Below are 20,633 nucleotides of genomic sequence, written 5' to 3'. Positions count from 1 at the left end.
TATGCATCCGATGAAGTGTGCTGCAGCTCACAAAAGCTTATGTTCAAATAAATTCGTTAGTCTCTAAGGTGCCACAAGTCCTCCTTTTCTTTTTGCGAATACAGACTAACATGGCTGCTACTCTGAAACCAGATGTTTAAAGTGTCACGAGACAGTACAGAAGCCAGGGGGAAGAGATTTTTTTTAAATGGTGATTTAAAAATTTAAAATTAAAATTTGATGCCTGCATGCTTTTCTATAGGCAATGCAAAGCCCTACATATACAAATACTGCATTTTAATCTTTAATCTCTTTTGAAGTACCACATTTGTAAATGTTAATGCTACACAACTACCGTAAGAAGTAACCATTACAAATTTCCATTTTATTCCATAATGGAAAGCTGTATTCTAACTTGATTTCAGAAGAATCAGTATTTATTATTGATTTCTTAATTTCATGTTTTCTGCAAATGAAGCTTTGAAATCACTTGAAATAAAAACAAGGAGTCTGGTGGCACCTTAAAGACTAACAGATTTATTTGGGCATAAGCTTTCATAAAATAAAAGGAATCACTTGAAAATAATGCCAAAAACAATGAATATGTACAAATAAACCCCTTCTAACACACTGATGTTGGCAAGTAACTGCTTTCATTTTTTCTGTGAAATAAAATAAGCGAACTGTTTTTGTCTAGATTCTTTTAACTGACAGAAAAAGCAGCAATGCAAACACGGTTGCTTACAAACTGAGCCGGATGTATAAAATGCATTGTCATCTAGTGCAGTGGTTTTCAAACTTTTTTTCTGGAGACCCAGTTGAAGAAAATTATCAATGCCTGCAACCCAATGGAGCTGAGGATGAGGAGTTTGGGGTGTGGGAGGGTTGGGGTGCATGGGTGAGGGCTGCGGGGTGGGGCCAGGAACGAGGGGTTCAGAGTGTGGGAGGGGACTCTGGGCTGGGGCAAGGGGTTAGGGTGCAGGAGGGGGTCAGGGCTCTGGGCTGGGGGTGCAGGCTCCGGGGTGGGGCCAGGGAAGAGGGGTAGGGATGCAGGAAGGGCCTCCGGGTTTGGGCTGGGCTTAGGGCTGGGGAAGGGGATTGTGGAAGGGGATTGGAGCGCGGGCTTACCTCTGGCAGCTCCCAGTCAGCGGCAGGCTTCCCGCCTGTCCTGGCACAGCAGACCGCACTGCATCCCAGAAGCGGCCAGCAGCAGGTCCAGCTCCTAGACAGAGGCACGCAAGTGGCTCCATTCCTCTCACCCTCTCTCCTCAGCTCCCAATGTCCAGTTCTTGGGCAGCACGCAGAGCCCCATAGCTCCCCTGCCTACGAACCGGACCTGCTGCTGGCCGCTTCCAGGGCGCAACATGATGTCATAACAGGTAGGGACTACTAGTTTTTACTGGCCGGCCGCCAGGGTCCCTGGGTGCTGAGCAAGGTGACCCAATGTCTTGCATTCTGCGACCCAGTACTGGATCATGACCTGAACTTTGAAAACCACTGGTCTAGTAGTCCAGGTACAGCACTAGAAACAGGAACTCACAAGTTTAGCTGTGACTGCTATTTACTCATGCAATCTTGGTCTAGTCATTAAATTTCTGTCAACTTCAAAGTCCAAGTTAGGAAATAATACTTTCCTAGGTTCAATAACTGCTGTAAGGATTAGGGATTGTAACATTTTATCTTCAAATACTTTTTGGTTTTGTTTGTTTTGAATTAAAGCCCTACAATTTAGTGCAGAAATAGTACATCATTTATCTTATGTTTACTACAAACAACAGAAAGACAATCAAGTGAGTATTTTGACTGTAATGTCTGCAAAAGAAGCGAATTCCTTCTTGTACCTAAAAGCCTTCAAAGATTTGTAAATGCTTTTGGAAGCTTCTTCCTGACTGTCTTGCAAAAATGCATGCTGGCAAATCAGCTAGACATGTTTCAATTTCCTCCGTGTGAAACAGGCTTTTAGGAGTCACATGTCCTCCACTTCACACACTTAAGCCATTCTAAAAGCCATTTTGAACCTCTCTACTACTGAAAAAGTAGCTGCTGTATGTTACAAAGACACAGTTCATAATTAATTTAAGAGATTCCATAGTGGTATCCTTAAGCTTTAAGAGAACAAATCCATCTATTTCTTAATGTGCAATGCAGATTTAAGACAACTTATCTGAATTAAAAAGACAGCTTTAATAGCTTTATAACATGACTAGATTTTGAAGTACAACAGTATATACACAAATGCAAAGAAATCAATTAGTATGAGAGAGAGGGAAATAGTTGTAAGACTGAGGCTGAACTTCTCAACACAATAATTAAGAACTCTCTTGGCAGCCAACCAATTTCCAAAGACAAGCTACAGGAGGAATTTACTTAGTATGAGAGAAAGCTGCAGCTATGGAAAGATGTTAAGTAGAGTTATTCTTATTCATCTTTAATTCCTAGAAAGTTATATACCAGTAAAAAAAACCCAACAACCTGAGTTTTCCTGGATGCTATTTTTCAACCAACAAAAATAAGCCCCATAAGACTATAAAGGATACACATACCTGTGTACAATTTATCACATAGTTCCTACCTATCCTCCATCCTAACGTTATTCTGTAGGAAAACTGAGCTCAGAAGTAGTATTGAGTAATGTGACAGTTAGCCATATAATGTTTTTTCTGAACAGTAAATGCATTTGAGATTTCCTCATCTCTTTCTAAAAGATAACTTCACATAAACACGAGTTGATTACTAAAAATGTGAAGGGAGATGAACTTCTTCCCAAATTCCAACCAATTAATACTTCCTGAACTATAACTAGCATTTTTATTTGTTAAGGTACTACAATGGACAGCACCCTCTCTCGGAGACCAGTAGCAGCCAGTGACCTATAAGGTGGGTAGAAAGCTGGCTAGATTGTCGGGCTCAACGGGTAGTGATCAATGGCTCCATGTCTAGTTGGCAGCCGGTATCAAGTGGAGTGCCCCAAGGGTCGGTCCTGGGGCCGGTTTTGTTCAATATCTTCATAAATGATCTGGAGGATGGTGTGGATTGCACTCTCAGCAAATTTGCGGATGATACTAAACTGGGAGGAGTGGTAGATACGCTGGAGGGGAGGGATAGGATACAGAAGGACCTAGACAAATTGGAGGATTGGGCCAAAAGAAATCTGATGAGGTTCAATAAGGATAAGTGCAGGGTCCTGCACTTAGGATGGAAGAATCCAATGCACCGCTACAGACTAGGGACCGAATGGCTAGGCAGCAGTTCTGCGGAAAAGGACCTAGGGGTGACAGTGGACGAGAAGCTGGATATGAGTCAGCAGTGTGCCCTTGTTGCCAAGAAGGCCAATGGCATTTTGGGATGTATAAGTAGGGGCATAGCGAGCAGATCGAGGGACGTGATCATTCCCCTCTATTCGACATTGGTGAGGTCTCATCTGGAGTACTGTGTCCAGTTTTGGGCCCCACACTACAAGAAGGATGTGGATAAATTGGAGAGAGTCCAGCGAAGGGCAACAAAAATTATTAGGGGTCTAGAACACATGACTTATGAGGAGAGGCTGAGGGAGCTGGATTGTTTAGCCTGCAGAAGAGAAGAATGAGGGGGGATTTGATAGCTGTTTTCAACTACCTGAAAGGGGGTTCCAAAGAGGATGGCTCTAGACTGTTCTCAATGGTAGCAGATGACAGAACGAGGAGTAATGGTCTCAAGTTGCAGTGGGGGAGGTTTAGATTGGATATTAGGAAAAACTTTTTCACTAAGAGGGTGGTGAAACACTGGAATGCGTTACCTAGGGAGGTGGTAGAATCTCCTTCCTTAGAGGTTTTTAAGGTCAGGCTTGACAAAGCCCTGGCTGGGATCATTTAACTGGGAATTGGTCCTGCTTCGAGCAGGGGGTTGGACTAGATGACCTTCAGGGGTCCCTTCCAACCCTGATATTCTATGATTCTATGATCCAATGTATAATGTCTACTGAACATGTAAACATTTGACCAAGTGACTGCTTGCATCACACAAAGAGATTCAAGAGACTCTTTCACCAAAGAATGTGTATGCCCAATCTGGTGAAGTATACTCTAGTTCTCTCTGGAAATGCTGAAATCATTTTTCTGTAGGTTTCTATGATGTATGATAAACTATCGGGCAAGAAAGTTGCTTTTCGTACCAGTCAAAAGGACAAAGATGAATAAAAATGTCTGTTACATTTAATAAAAGTAGTATCTTGAGTCTAGTTTATAGCAGCTTCTCTCTTTCTCCCTTATATTTTAGCAAGGTACAACAGGAGAATATTGCCTTGAATGCTGTAAAAAAAATACAGAAATATTCTTGTAATTAAATGCTTGATATGTTCAGAGTAGTCTTTGTATGAAAGACCGAATTTCCTCTTCTAGAGGTAATGCTCCAACATCTAACAGTTCAGATTACGGTAAACCAATTATGCCAAAGTCTCTCAAACTACACCTCTACCCCGATATAACGCGGCCAAAAAATCTTACCATGTTATAGGTGAAGCCGCTTTATATCAAACTTGCTTTGGCCTCAAGCATTTCCATTCTTAATACGGAATTTGACACAAGAAGTTTTATTCTTGGTGTTGTTTTAGAAAGGGCGCATCTGATGTCGTCCTTCACATCAAGCCCAGGGTCAGGGCTCGCAGCCACGCGCCCCTGTCGGGATCAGGGCTCGCAGCCCTGAAGCTCCACACAGGGGTCGGGGCTTGCAGCCATGCATCGCGGTTGGGGCTCACAGCCCAGCACAGGAGTCGGGGCTCACAACTTGCCGCCGCGCGCTGTGGTCGGGGCTCACAACCCCCACATAACCGGGCTGTGACCCCTGAGGGGTCGTGACCCCAGTTTGAGAGCCAATGTTGTAGATGAGACAGAAAACCATTTTTGCTTTACCACGTTATATCCGAATACGTGTTATATCGGATCGCGTTATATCAGGGTAGAGGTTTATTAAGATCAAGCAGAAGAGACCATTAAGAATTAAAAACAGTGGAGAAAGGACAAGAGAGAAATGTGACCTCAACATCCCAACAACGCCACTGAGATCACAAATTTAAAAGATTCTTCAACTGGTAGCAAGATAATTTTATAGTTCAGACAGTGACTCCAGAATTACAGAAGTAAGAAAAACTGAATAGCCTACAAAACCAATCAAGAAGAAAGTACTGAAGAGAACTTATTCATTAACAGCTGTGCTTCCTCAGAAATCACGAAGAAAATTAGTCATTCAAACCTCAGTATTAAAAAGACAATGCCAAGAGCCACTGTAAGTCTTCAAGGATTGGCTATTGGATGTTATCTTCATGAATGCAATACTGGAGACCATAAAAGGAGACACAGGAAGTCTTCAGGGAAATGCAGATGCAAAGATTATTCCTTCGTTCACACAAGTCAATTAGCTGTGCAAAATGTGTTCTTGTAGTTTATATGATAATCTTCTCAGAGACAGATGAGATAAGCAAGATAAAATTGCTTAAAAAGCATCACATGAGAACAAGCCATCATCTTCAGGCACACTGAAGTGTTTCCATAAAAAAAAAATCATAACCAATATATATAAGTAATCTAAAGGCAAGGAGATAACTTTTATTGGCCAAACTTTAAAATGTTATGAGAGAAGCTACAGAAAGTTGAACAATAAACTAAGGGCTAAAACAAAAAAACTGAGGAACGTGGGTATGAATCTTACTGATTTTGCTGGGAAAAGTTTAAAGCCTTAATATTTTTGGGACATACTATTAATAGCAATAGCTGTTTCTCAGGATTTAACAAGATCCTGCATGGCTAGACAGACATCAGGCGTTTTGGCTGTTTGATACAAATAATAATTTGTTTTTGGAAGTGCATAAAATAAAATCCCTGCTCCCAGCTCCAAAACTACATATTACAGTGATAAACTTGGCATTCTGATGTGGCAGGTTGTAGGAAGCAGCCATTATAAGCCACTGAACTACTAGAATGCTGCAAGAACTACATAGGTGAGGGGAAATTTTCAATATGGACACTGCAGACTGTAGCAGGGTGGCCTTCCATAGTTGCTTCTTGTGGGCCACCATCTCTCCCCAGCAACCCTAAGCAGGGCACTGATAATGAATTTAAACAATAGTCCCAAAGGAAATATAAAATGGAAGGGTCTTCTGCTCTGCTTAGGCTACCCTTCCACCCAACTCTCTTGTAGAGCGCTTGACCCTCCAGACTTCCTCCCTGGAGACCACGCTCCAACCCAAGTACTGACCCTGAGGGGTTCTTCTCTGGATTCTCCCACACACACACACACACGCTGGATTCTTATTCCCAGTCTACCTCCAGGCCATCTGCCTGGGGTTTGGCCCTGTCCAAGATCTACCACAGGTGCCTCATTCTCTCCTGCCATCCTTTTCCTTCAGGGAGAATCACAGGAGATAACACCCCTCATCAACTGAGCACTACCAGCCCTTTATGGAAGTCACCTGACTTCTTCCCAAGAGGGTCTGATAATTGACCTAAGTAATTTGATCCCTAGATAACCAAAGTCAATTGGGGAGGGTAGCTGATCCATTACAGGACAGGCTGAGTCTGACTCTCCTTAAAGGAACAGCCAGCCTGTGACAGAGACTTAACACAGGGCACAAAAACTGCTAACAAATTCTCTCCTGTGGGAAGCATGTATATTTTATGTAATTAAATACATCTACTATTTCATTCACTTTGAATACATTCTCATAAACAAATAGATATGTTGTGGAAAACAAAACGCTGCCAATACACAACCAATTTAAATACTTTTGTCACCACTTCCCAGTTATTATGTTTAAACCTAACCAAACACAAACACACCAAAAGCAAGCTCAATTAATACCTAATTGGCTGTAATACGAGTATGAATCCAGTCTTCCTATATTTGTGATTTTACTTCACAATTTTTCACCATTTTGATCCAATTAACAGTGACACCTTTCTTCACAAGAAGATTTAGAAGTAGAAATCTGGCTCCTCAATTTTAAATGCTACAAGAGAAGGAGCAAATTCAACATGCTCAACCAATCACATTTAAACTTTTTGTTCCTATTATGCACTTAGCCTTTGACATTTTCAACTAGACACATTAACTAAGTAAAGGAAGAGCACTATAGTGTCTCCAAACCACTTTTCAATACTGGACTTGTACGGTTAATGATATCAAGACAGATTTTTTTTCTGGTGTCTGACAGCGGTCAGTTACTTGTAATGTGCTGAGTCCCTTTGATTCCTCCTTCAATTGCCCTTGTAAGTTTAACGCCTCTCTGTAGTGTCCCTGGCTAAACAAAATGTATGCCAGTTGTGAGTAAATTTTGTGTTCTGTGCAGATACTAGGACAGTTGGACCTAAAATATAGAAACACAATCTAAGGTATAGCACAACATTAATGCGAACTAGGTACCTTTTAAAGCATGCCAGCAGGATCTATATGGGGCAGTTAGAGTACTTTACAATTCACACCCCTCTCAAGCACTTTGGCACGCTGTGTAGACAAGCCCTACAAGTTCCATCAAGCATCATTAAGAAGCTGGAGCATTTTTCAAACAGCTAACCTTGAGGCTGACGATAGCTTTGGAAGAATTTTGGAACTTCCAGAGTGAGCTTTATTCCATTCCCTTAGCAAGCATCATACTTCACATTTATAGACAGGCAGTAAAGTTTTCAAACGCACTAGAAGTCCCATTCTCAAAGGAAACAGCAACACTTAGGAGCCTAAATCACTTAGGTGCTTTTGAAAACTATACCCAGCATCTTCAATCACTTAAACACAATAATTTTTATACATAAAAACATTAGCATTAAGTAAGAGCTATATGCTTATGGAAATCATTGGATCATTTGCCATTTTTTACCAACCAAAATGGATTTTAGTTCAAGATAATTCTTTTGGTTTGTCCTTTAATCTTCTCCCTTTTTATTCATTTGCAGCATATAGTAACACAGACCTGCAACTTTAGGTCTTGAGGAGTATATCCATGGAAAAGTGCTTCAGTGATTTCCCATTTGCAGGATCACACTCAATGTACTATTCTTTCAATACAATAGTTTCAGTTGATGGAACATATGATCTTGAAGAATCCAAATACATTGATTTATGCACATCTGAGCTGAGCACAAATGCTTTCTATTGCTCGTTAACTCGACAATATTTACATTTTAACAAAAGAGGATTGTGTTATCATTACTTCGGTTGTAAGTAATGGAACCATTTCCCACCACTTCTTTCAACTTCTGGCATACTGAGTCAGATAAATTAATACACTGAAATTTGGTCATCACTACATACTAATCCTCCATTTGTAATTTCACTGCTTCTATTCAGATCAATAGCTTTCACATTTACTAGTTAGAATGAGAACCGACCTCTCAAGAGTGAAAATTATGATTTAATAGCAACTTTTTATATGCAACCATGTTATCACATGCGTGGCACACAATCCAGAAACTTTAAATTCTAAGGTTTCAGAGTAACAGCCGTGTTAGTCTGTATTCGCAAAAAGAAAAGGAGTACTTGTGGCACCTTAGAGACTAACCAATTTATTTGAGCATGAGCTTTCGTGAGCTACAGCTCACTTCATCAGATGCATACCGTGGAAACTGCAGCAGACTTTATATATACAGGTATTGTTTCATATTCTCTGTGTATATATAAAGTCTGCTGCAGTTTCCACGGTATGCATCTGATGAAGTGAGCTGTAGCTCACGAAAGCTCATGCTCAAATAAATTGGTTAGTCTCTAAGGTGCCACAAGTACTCCTTTTCTTTTTTTAAATTCTAATAAACCAAGCCCCCAAAATAGTTTGCAACTACATCCATACCCCTCACCAACATCCAGTGACAGCTGATTTCACCTACAAGCAACACCCCTCTCAAATAATCAGAGATTTCACCCATTCTCCTTTCCCTCTAAGCATCTATGCAGTTCTACTACTTGATTGCTCTCTAATAGGCATAACAAAAATATTGAAGTTTTCCATCATTTTCCTTTCAATTTGTTAAAATAGCTGAAATCTTCATATTGAAATGAGCCTCAGGTTTCTCAGTTCAAAAACTTGTAAATATTCCAGCGAAATAGAAGTGCAAAAACTGACAGCATACTAGGTGGGGCTATCCATGGGAAGGGAAGGAAAGGGTAGTGTTGTGAAAACTTCAGAATTTAGTGTGTCTAACTTCAAAAGAAAAAAAAATTATGTATTCCAGGTCTCACTACACAATTAAAACCAACTATGGTGAGTGGGGGTTTTCCACTGTTCTGTGAGAGACAGTCTCCCATCTCACTGGAGGCATTTACTGGCAAATACGGGTATAGTTTCCGCAGAATTTAGGCTGTATTTAAAGTTCCTAGCCCATATGAAAGCAAAGATAACTTTCCAGCCATTAACCAAATAGAACACCAGTTCATTGCTGTCCTCTCCACTTTGCAAACAAACAGCAGCAGCAAAGCTATTCATAGCTTTACCAAAGAGAATGCTGCAATTAACAAGACTCTGGTCAGTTTCACTGTAGATCCCAACCATATGAACAGGAGTGCATTAATAAAGTTTTGGTGAAGATGTAAGATGGCTGTTAGTTGTAAGTATCCTGGGACAAGCACAACTAATCAGCCTCTCATCAAACCTGCCGATGCAGTTTCAAATTAAAAATATATATATGCGAACAGCTCAGTTGTCCAAAACCAAGAATGCACTTTACAGTAAGTAATTCTTCAGAACCTAGAAAATTTCTCTAACAAGGTTTCAAGTGCCTTTAAGTTTGAATTGAAAACGAAAGTATGCTGCTCTACAGTACTTAGGTTTTCCTACTATATTATCAACCTTTAACACACATGAACAAAATAGGTATTTTTAGAGACTTATATTCTTGAACACAAAAGCATGAATGTGTTATTGAGGAGTTCCTCAGGACACAAGAAATATCTTCCATTCAACTCACCTAAGAAACAACATGAAAGAATGCACGTTAAATGGCTCAACTGGAAAAGTTCAAGATAAGAGCAATTATTTTTCTCAAAAACCATTGCAAGAGGATCAGCCAGTAGCTCACTCTCATAAAAAATGGGAGTTATCCATTACTTTATTTTCCACAGAATACATTGTAACTGGAGGAATAAGATTGCTACACTACACACTGGGAGTTTGTTTTGAACTGTTACTATATTTTGCTCATTCATGGGATACTGTATCAGATACAGTTATATCTGAACAGCCACTTAAAATACACGTCGGTTGCTTTCCCCAAATAACACTGGCAATAAGTATCACAGTTTAGGAAGTTAGAGAATTAACTTTGGAAAAAGCGTACTGTTACAATCAAGCAAGTTCCAAAAAAATATCAAATACCACATATTTTAAAAAAACTTAACAGAAAAAGTCTAAAATATAAGTAGGTGTTTCAGCTACGCCACAGAAGGGACTGACGCCTTTGGAGGCTTAATACATTCTGCATAAATATGGGAAATATTTTAAGCACAATTTCAGTTTAACTATACTTCAGCAACATTTTAGCTAGCCTATTCAAGTGTAAAAGTATAATTAGGCAGGCCAAAAAAGAATTTGAAGAGCTGCTACCAAAAAACACAAAAACAAATAGCAAAAAAAATTAAGAACATCAGAAGCAGAAAGCCTGCCAAAAAATCAGTGGGGCCCAGGACGATCAAAGTGCTAAAGGAGCACTCAAGGAAGACAAGGGCATTGCAGAGATTCTAAATGAACTCTTTGCATTGATCTACACTGCTGAGGAGCTGAAGGAGTCTCCCACATCTGAGCCATTCTTTTTAGGGGACAAAAAAATCTGAGGAACTGTCCCAAATTGAGATGTCAACAGAGGAGGTTATAAATTAAATTCAAGGAAATTAAACAGTACTAAGTCAGTAATAAAAACCAAATGGGATTCACCCAAGAGTTCTGAAGAAACTCAAATATGAAATTGCAGAACTGCTTAACTGTGGTATGTAATCTATCATTTAAATCAACCTCTGTACCAAATGACTGGCAGATAGCTAATATGATGCTGATTTTTAAAAAAAGGCTCCAAACGTGATCTTGGCAATTACAGGCCAGTAAGCCTAACTTCACTACCAGGCAAACTGGTTGAAACTATAGTAAAGAACAGAATTATCAGATACATAGATGAACATGATATGTTGGGGAAGAGTCAACACGGCTTTTGTAAAGGGAAATTATGCCTCACCAATCTATTAAAAAATTCTTTGAGGGGGTAAAAAAAATCCAAACAAGTATGATCCAGTGGATACAGTGTACCCAAACTTTCAGAAATCCTCTGACAAGGTCCCTCACCAAAGGAGGTAAGCAAAGTAAGCAGTCATGGGATAAGAGGGAAGGCCCTTGCACAAATCAGTTAAAAGACAGAAAACAATGGATGGGACCATTGGCGTTAAATGTATTAATAAATTATCTGGAAAATGGGGAAGACAATGAGATGGCAAAGTTTCCAGATGATACAAAAATTACTCAAGATAGTTAAGCTCAAAGCAGAGTGTGAAGAGTTACAAAGGGATCTAACAAAACTGGGTGACCGGGCAACAAAATGACAGATGAACCTGAATGTTGATAAATGCAAAGTAATGCACACTGGAAAACATAATCCCAACTATACATAACAAAATGATGGAGTCTAAATGAGCTGTTACTACTGAAAAAAGATCTTGGAGTCATTGTGGATAGTTCTTTGAATATGTTCACTCCATGTGCAAGGGCCGTCAGAAAAGCAAACAATGTTAGGTATCATTTGGAAAGGGATAGATAAAACAGAAAATATCATATTGTCACTATATAAATCGATGGTACAACTACACTTTGAATACTGCATGGAGTTCTGGTTGCCCCATCTCAAAAAAGATATATTAGAACTGGAAAAAGTACAGAGGAAGGCAACAAAAATGATTAAGGGTATAGGACAGCTTCCATCTGAGGAGAGATTAAAAAGATTGGGACTGTTCAGCTTGGAAAAGAGACAACTAAGGAGGGATATTATAGAGGTCTATAAAATCATGACTCATGTGGAGAAAGCGAACAAGGAAATGTTATTTATCCCTTCACATAACAAGAACCAGAGGTCACCCAATGAAATTAATAGGCAGCAGGTTTAAAACAAACAAAAGGGGAAGTACTTATTCACATAGCACACCGCCCACCTGTGGAACTCATTGCCAGGTGACGTTGTAAAGGGCAAAATTATAACAGGGGTTCAAAAAATAAAAGGTAAGTTCCTGGAGGATAGGTTATGTGAATGGCTATTAGCCAAGATGGTCAGGGACACAAACTCATGCTCTGGATGTCCCTACACATCTCACTGTTTGGTACTGGATGACACGGGATGGATCACTGAATACATTTCTCTGTTCACTCTCTCTCTGAAGCATTTGGCACCAGCCACCATCAGAAGACAGGATACTGGGCTAGAAGGACCATTGGTTTGACCCTGTATGGCCATTTTTATGTTCCTAAATTTGTAATTCCATTAGCCCCTTCAGTACCATTTAACATATACTTTAAAACCGGAAAGGAAGGAAGATGGAGAAGAACCTTGTGCACTTTTTCTGATTATTTGACCAAAGCCAAACTAGCCACTGAATGTACCTAATCTGAATAGAAGACAGCATGCAGCAAAATTCCCACTACTCAGCATGAGGGTAGATTCTAAAATATTTTATTCTCTCTCTTGATTTGTTTCATTCAGAGAAAACTACTATATATATGTAGGAACAAAAGGTCAACAACTTGTTTTGTAAAGATCATTCAACTGTATCTATAGATGTTTAATTATACTAGTCCAAGTGTATACATACATCTACTTCCCCAAACAAAATACTAAGTACAGAGCATTAACCTTAACTTTGAATACTCTTGCTTTTGTAACTATCATGACCTATATGTTAAAAACTGTATTTAAATGTGCTGGTTGTATATTTTGCCTATTTGTTCCTATGCAATACGGCTGTCATTCTACGGAAGTCACACCAAAAGTGCTTTTTCCTCCCCTCCAAGAACAGCTATAATTTTACTGTGACCTCAACACAAAGAAGCTGCATTTCCTCCCTCTGCCGCCACCACCACCACTGCACAAAAGAGTGAGAGAAGGAAATTTAAGCACTGTGCCCCCTCTTCAAAGAACGTTCCTGAGTTAACTTGGAACCACCATTTATTAAACACAGTTGATAACTAGTTCTTTAAAGAGCTGTAACATATTGGAACTACTCTAGTAACTAGGCTGTAGCACCCAAAATGAGCTAGGTGCATTCCAAACAAAAACAAAAAAAAAAAAAAAAAACATACATGACTTGTCAACTGCAAGCAAAAGTTTTTAAAAAAGGCTTACATTGGACAGTTTCTGTAAGAAATTAAAATATTCCTTAAAAAAATAAAACAAGTTTGTTTTCCTGATAAAATGGACACAAACTATGTACAGTTTTTCAATTTTAATGAAGGTGAATGTTCATCACCCAGGTGAAACACACAAGCTATACTGCACAGCACACATGACCGTTATGGCCTGGCAGGTATTTCATATTCTAGACACCGTAATATTTATACCCTGTCTATAGCAGCAAAAAGATTAACTGTATTCCAGACTAGTTTAAATTAACATGGTTATGCAACAAACAGTATTACACTAAACTATTCTTACAATTGTTAGAGCATTCCCCAGTCCCTTCAGATACGTTTTATAATGCATGGCATGACTGGGACAAGGCAAGGTAGTATGGCACGATTCCTGACATTGTTTACACTGATTTACATGGCATTATTGGTTTGGAAGCTCCACTTAAGTTGTTAGTATCACCCTGTGTGTTGTGGGACTACCCAGGAATCCTAACACTGTGGTACAGTAAACCCCGTAAAAGGTCTGAGGCTGTCACTAACTGGTTTAAGGTAAATCTTACGGAGAGACTAAGGATATGTCTCCATTTGACCTGAAAGGTGATATTCCCAGCTTGGGTAGATGTACCTGAGCTAGCTCAGCTTGACTGAACACCTAAAAGTAGCAGTGTATCCAGAGTGGCATGGGTGGAGGCATGGACTAGCCACCCAAGTACCCAGGGAGCCAGGCAGGACTGTACTTGGGGCTTCTAGTGATCACCCATGCCGTTGCACACACAATGCTATTTTTAGGTGCTAGCTTGAGCAGATCTAGCACAGGTACATCTATACAAGCTGGGAATCACACCTCCTAGCTCGTAACACAGATGTTACCTAAGCCTGCACCATCATTGAAATAAGGTTTCTAAACAAGTTCTAAAACTTATGCTGTCACAAACTGATTTTGCTACTTATAATATAATAAACATTATTTTCTTCAAAACTGTTTATTAGCTGCAAAATGGCCAAAGCCCTAGCAATCCCATGTCAATCCTATGAAACATTTCACCTAAAGTCTTCATTAGCATCACAGAATCATCAAAAAGTAGGACTGGAATGGACCTTGAGAGGTCATAAAGTGCAGTCCTCTGCTGTATTATTAGACCATCCCTGATGGCTCTTTGTCTAACCTGTTCTTAAAAACCTCCAGTGATGGAGATTCCACAACCTCCCTACATAACTTGCTCCAGTGCTTAAAATGTCCTTACAGTTAGGAAGTTAATGTCTAACCTAAATCACAATGAATGTATTTATTTCACCCTTTCCTTTCTAGGCATAAGAAATGGTATTGTGTGATTATAGAGTTGTGAGGTTTAATGTTTGTAATCACTTTAAGACTCTTGGATGAAAGATTATATATAAACAGGTGGATAAATATTCATGAAGGTTTAAATACACATTTTAAGCATCCAAAGAAATAAAGCAAAAGCATGATTATATTAAAGACTTCTATGCTTCTATCGTAATTATATAGTTAATGAATACTCTTGTCAGAAATGGAATAACAGAAGTCAGAAATGACCTGAATAATCTACTTTATCTCCCTGCCAGTGCAGGAGTGTTCTCTATATTAAGTTTTCCCTCTATTTTTGCCTTGTTATGTCCAATTCCATCCCATCCTCATACTAAACTATTCTTCTCCATTGTTGGTGATAACACCCTGCAAATATTGATAGACTTATGCCTTTTCACCCCGCCTTAGTCTCTATTTAACAAAGTGCATATTTGGCTCTTTTATAAAATATCCACATTGCTCTCCCAGACAGAGAAGAAATAGGATTTTGTTGTTGGGTTTGGGGGTTTGTTTGATCTTTGTTTTTTGGAAGAGTTGCTAGCCATTAAGTTTTCCAATCTTGCATATCCTATTTAAAATCAGACTCATTAAAAAAAAATCACAGACTGCTTCCAAGATCATTGCTCTGCCACCTTCTGTAAAAGTTAAGCATCTGCCAAAATTTCATCAATGAAAAAATACGCACACTTAGATGACAAAACACCATACCGAGATACTAGAAGTGCTCATGCATAATAATACACTACTGAAAGGTTTAGAAAGCTTACAGGTCACTTGTTCTATTACAAAAGAATACTAAAATAAAATATAAGTGTTATGCTACCTAATTAACCTGTCTTCACGCCAAAACAGATTTTTGTTTCTGATACTATCTCTCTCTCATGGTCTCAGAATTACTCCTCTGCTACCACTATCTACTTCCGGACACCCTTTACTTTCTATCTCACATATTACTTAAACGGTGGGAAGATATGACCACTTATTTTGGTGAGAAAGATCCCCAAGGATTGTGGGATTCACTGGCTTTGCCATTAGCTGCAAAAGCAGCCTCCCTTCTAATTTCTCCCTTTCTGAAGACAATTTCAATTTACACCATTTGCACACTTGCAAAACTGAAGTGAACCACTTGCCAAACACCTTCACTGCTACATGTTCTGAACAGCTCCCTTTCCTTCACCACCTTCCTCACCAGCAGGCACATCTCAAGAGCAGATAAAATGTATTGGAAAGTTTAGTTTCATAAGCTAACCTCAGAAAAATCTCAGGGGACTTGCTATTATTCATTCAGAAAGAGTATGGTCTCCTTCCTACCTTTTTTCTTCACTTCTGGACAAAACTGATTAATACAACGCTGTTTGCACAGAGACAACTGTACTCACACCACTTCTTTCTCTGAACTATCACACACATGAACAAAAATGAGATCTGCCTTCCCCCCCCCCCCAAAAAAAAATATCATCAAAACATTTTCCTTCTTTCACTGTCGAACTGTCTGAACAACTCCTCTTTCAACCCCACCCCACCCCCGCTTCCAAAAAATCCTCACTTCTCTGACAGCATCTGATACACTCTTCTTCTAGACAAAAACCGTCTCCCACCTTTATGCGGTGCTTTTTACCCAGTGGGGCTTCTACCCTTCCAGGTAACAAACGAGTAGGTCAAAAGGTGCCCCCCCGCCTCGCCTTCCTATATCCCACAAGGGGAAGTTCGCCACTAGATAAATACAATTCGACGGCAGAGCTCCCTGACTGCCATCATGTACCCGCACCCACGCCCCTCCTCCCCTCTCTGACACCCAGCCCCCGAGCAGGCTGCACTGGCCTGCTCCATCTTCTCCGCAGGGCAGGAGGGACAGGAAGTTCCCGAGAGGCCCCTCAGTGAGAACAACTCGCCCACCCGTGCGGACCCCCCCCTCGCTCTCTCTCTCTCTCACACACACGCACTTTGGATTCCCGCTCCTCGCTCGCCAGCCACCCCCAGGGCTCCCGCCCCAAATCGCCCCCCGCCCCGGAGCACCCTCCCTCCCTCCCTCCTCTCCTCTCCTCTCCCCTCCCCAGGATGTCTCCCCCCACACACTGAGCCCATGACAGCGTCCCCTCCCCCCACCGCGGGGCGGGCTGTCAGCGCGGGGTCCCTTCCTCCCCCGCGGCCGCGGGGCAACCTGCGTAACCCTGCGCCTCTGCCCTCAGCCTCTCCCGCGTACTCCCTCGCGCCCGCCAACCGCCCCTGGCCGCCAGCTCGGCCCCCCGCTCGCTCGCTCACTCACCCGTCCACCGCCCACTGCACCCCGCTACTGCCGTTGCCTCCTCCCCGCTGAGGCTCCTCGGGAGACACTGACACCGGCTCACGGATACCCGCTGGGCGCTATTTTTGGGAAAGGAGGCACAAGGCGGAGCCGGAACTACTTCTTCTGTCACTCTCGTCTCAGAACTCCCACAACGCTCTGTGGTGTCCTTCCGCGCCGCTCTCCTGACGGCTCCCGCTGGGATGCAGCCAGCCCCTCAGCAGGCAGGGAGATAGGGTATGGGGGAAGGCCTATAATCTGTCCCAGGCAGAGGGGACCGACTGCGCCCTATCGACACGCCTAACACCGCAGGATTATTTTGTTTGGGCATAGGGAGCGGCGGCGTGTAAGATCTTTACACCCGACCCAATCCGAACAGAACCGGAAGCTGATAGGCAGCGGGACAGAGTGACTGAAACAACAGTCCAATCAGAGAGAGGAAGGGGGTCGGGAAGAGTAAAGTGCCACTCATCCGGACAGCAGCTGGTGGGCTGGGACGCGGAGCTCTTGAATGACAGGACTAAACACCCAATCAAAGACAGAGAGAACGGAACGCACAAACCAATCAAAACTGAGCACTGTCGGCTTGGAAGGAGACCTTGGCGGTGGCTGGAGCGCTGATAGGGACGCGCATGCGCACAAAGGACACTTCGTCTTCTCTGTCGCTCTTGCTTTAAAGCAAGTGACGCAGGTACGTGGGTCCGTCTCCCATGGAACAAGAAGCGCATGCGCAAGCAGCCCCCTCAGGGGTAGGCCTGTTCCCTTCTCTGCTTGGCCCCTTAGGCGCGAGGGGGAGTCAGCTCTCTGATGCAGCCCCCGGCCACGCCTCCTTCCCCTCCTCAGAGCACCCCTACAGCCCCTCTCCCATCCCACTGCCCCTTGGGTTCCCCTCTGTCACACCCCTCACCCAGCTCTGTCCAATCACCGCCCCCTGGGCACCCCCGCATCTGACCACACCCCCACCAAGACTGCCAACTTTCTACGGGCACAAAAACCAACACCCTTGCCCCGCCCCTTCTTCGAGGCCCTGCCCAGGCCCCGCCCCTTCTTCGAGGCCCAACCCCTGCTCACTCCATCCCCCCTCCCTCTGTCGCTCGCTCGCCCCACCCACCCTCACTCCCTCAGGGGCTGGGGCACGGGAGGGGGAGGGCTCCAGCTGGGGGTGCAGATGAGGGGTTGGGGGTGCAGGAGGGTGCGCGAGGGTGGGATTGAGGGGTTCGGAGGGTGGGAGGGGAATCAGGGCTGGGCCAGGGCGTTGGGGCGCCAGCCAGCACTTACCTCAAGCAGCTCCCAGCCGCAGTACGTCCCCCCTCCAACTCCTACATGCAGCAGCTCTGGGCACTGCCCCAGCCCCCGCAACTCCCCTTGGCCGGGGCTCCCGGCCAAGGGGAGCTGCAGGGGCGGTGCTTGGGGCGGGGGCAGCGTGTGGAGCCCCCTGGCTGCCCCTGTGCGTAGGAGGAACATGGCCCACGTCTGATCACACCCTGGGCCCAGTTCTGTCCAGTGACACTGCCTCCTGTACGCCCCCTTATTAGGGTAACCCGAGGTCCTGTTACAGCCGCGACAGTCCCATTTTTAAACCCTATCCCAGTTGTCCTGGCTTTTTTCACAGAAGTGGACATTTGTCCTGTTTGCTCTTTCCAACTGATCAAGTTGGCAAGAGCAAACAGGACAAATGGCCACTTTTGTCAAAAAAGTAGTGCACAAAGGAACATAAGGGGCTGCGCGTCAATGCAAGACCTGCCCTGCATAGGAGGCAGGGCTCAAGGGAGCAGTGATGCCAGTGTCAGCCTCACGCAAGAGGCAGGCAGGAGTCGGGCTAGAGGCTCAGGCCAGCCCCATGTGGGGGTATGAGGGGCTCAGGCCAGCCCCCCGTGCGGGGAGAGGGGGCTCGGGCCAGCCCCACATGCTGTCCCTCCAGTTTACCCTTTTAGAAATATGGTCACCCCACCCCTTATCCAATCACAGTCCTCACCCTCACACAGCTCCTGTCCAAATCACACTGACCCCTGCACACTCCTATCCATACTTAGGATGAATTTTGTCAAGGCCTGCTGACTTGAATACAACTAACTTATCTAAATATTGTTTAACCTCCTCTTTCCCTGTGCTGGGTCATGAAAGGCAGCATCATTCTGTACTAACTATAAATTTCCAAGAGGACTTCCATGGTTGTCCCAAGAAGACAAATATATTGGGATAATCCAGTCCGAAAGGCATAAAGCTGTGGATGACAAAGGTGAAATCCACATCACAGAGTAAAAAGATTGCTACCTTGTAAGCCAAATGCAAATGGTAAAAAGGAACTTCTGGCCACTGCTTTCACTTGAGAATTCAAGAGTAGATAAGGACTCTAGGATCTGAAGTTTACATTGTTTGATAAAGGGTAGGTAAACCAACCACAAAACAAATCAGCCAGCACCTCCCCCACACACACCTGAAAATACTTCATCCTACCACCAATGCCTCCTCATCTATTCTGCACTGAGTCTGAACCAGCTCCTGTTTAATCTATGTCCCAGTACCAGTCAGGAAAATAGGAGAAATTTCACCAAATAGGGCAGCCCCGATTCTTTCACTATCTTCCTAGGAGGAGTAATGGAACAAAACCCCACAGAACATCACATGAGAGTGCTCATAGGGCACGTGAGTAATTATCCAACAGTACTCCTTCTGGGGTCACTCTTGAGAGGTAAGGAGAGAATCATCAAGATGCAATTCCATCTATCCAACATAGGATTTACAGGCAAGACAGAAAAATCATGGCCAGTGGATCAAAGACTACTGCTAGATCAAGAACCACCAGTGAAACAAAAATCCTCCCTTTTTTGACCAAGGTAACTAGTGCAATTTCTGTGCCATGTATACAAATATGATCAAAGGAATGGAAACTATGCAAGAAAACCATGAAAAGAGATCTGTATTTGCTGGGAACTTATCCTAATTGTAAATAGATAACCTCAGAGATTATTGGTTGTGGATCTCAGTTAACATGGTTTTTCAGCAGTTATAGTGGCAATAGAGCTTTTCCACCACTCTCTACTCCTAAGCATTTCCACTCAATCAGAACTCTTCAGGATTTCAGGGTCTGTCTAAGTCATCCTCCCTGATTTAATTGCCAACAGATTCTTATCTCACATTGTAGATCCATGAACCCAAAAGTAAACATTCTAGCCTGGGAATTACCTTTCCAACACCTTATGTCACCTCTAGAGCACATGTGGTGTTTTAAACAGCGGCTTTTTCACAGTGTGTTTCACACAAAAACTCTCAGTCTCTGGCTCTTAATTAATATACCTAATGGCATTTGTTTTATTTCTTAAAAAATAAAAAAACAGGAATTGTAATGTCACAAATAAATTAGAAGGTGTGTCGCTTTATGGGTATTTGTCAAATAATAAAAAAGCAATGTAGGATGTCCTAGAAGAGGCTAAAAACATGTGTTCTAAAATCCACAGGCCAAATTTATTCTAGTGTAACTTCAACAAAGTTGATGAAGATATTCACAAAAGGAAGACCACATTATCCCACTCAGGTACATAAGATTGCTTCTATAAGAATGCTGTAATGTGGGTGTATGGTACATTTGTCAGGTTGGAGTTACAGGAAAAAGTTCTCTTTCAAACATGGAATCACAGATGTGTTGTTTTGAGTCAGCTGCTGTTTGGCCTCCTTTCATCAGGTATTAAATGTCGGAAATATTTGTA

The 20,633-nt window shown here is 42.5% G+C and overlaps 1 protein-coding gene across 6 annotated transcripts in view; it reads right to left on the bottom strand.

Annotated features, from left to right (window-relative positions):
* Positions 1–17,078, bottom strand: part of MEF2A (myocyte enhancer factor 2A) — a 163,339-nt gene extending 146,261 nt beyond the window's left edge. For 2 of the 6 annotated variants that reach the window (XM_077827397.1, XM_077827396.1), the window contains exon 1: positions 16,909–17,078. The gene's annotated coding sequence lies outside the window, so the exon portion shown is untranslated. The remainder of the gene's footprint in view (positions 1–16,908) is intronic. The other 4 variants (XM_077827401.1, XM_077827400.1, XM_077827394.1 and 1 more) reach the window with 3 other exon arrangements.
* Positions 17,079–20,633: the final 3,555 nt, after the last annotated feature.

Source organism: Eretmochelys imbricata, chromosome 10, assembly GCF_965152235.1.
Source record: "Eretmochelys imbricata isolate rEreImb1 chromosome 10, rEreImb1.hap1, whole genome shotgun sequence".
NCBI lineage: Eukaryota > Metazoa > Chordata > Testudines > Cheloniidae > Eretmochelys > Eretmochelys imbricata.
The sequence above is the reverse complement of the archived record's forward strand: the minus strand, read 5'-3'. Positions and strand labels throughout refer to the sequence as shown.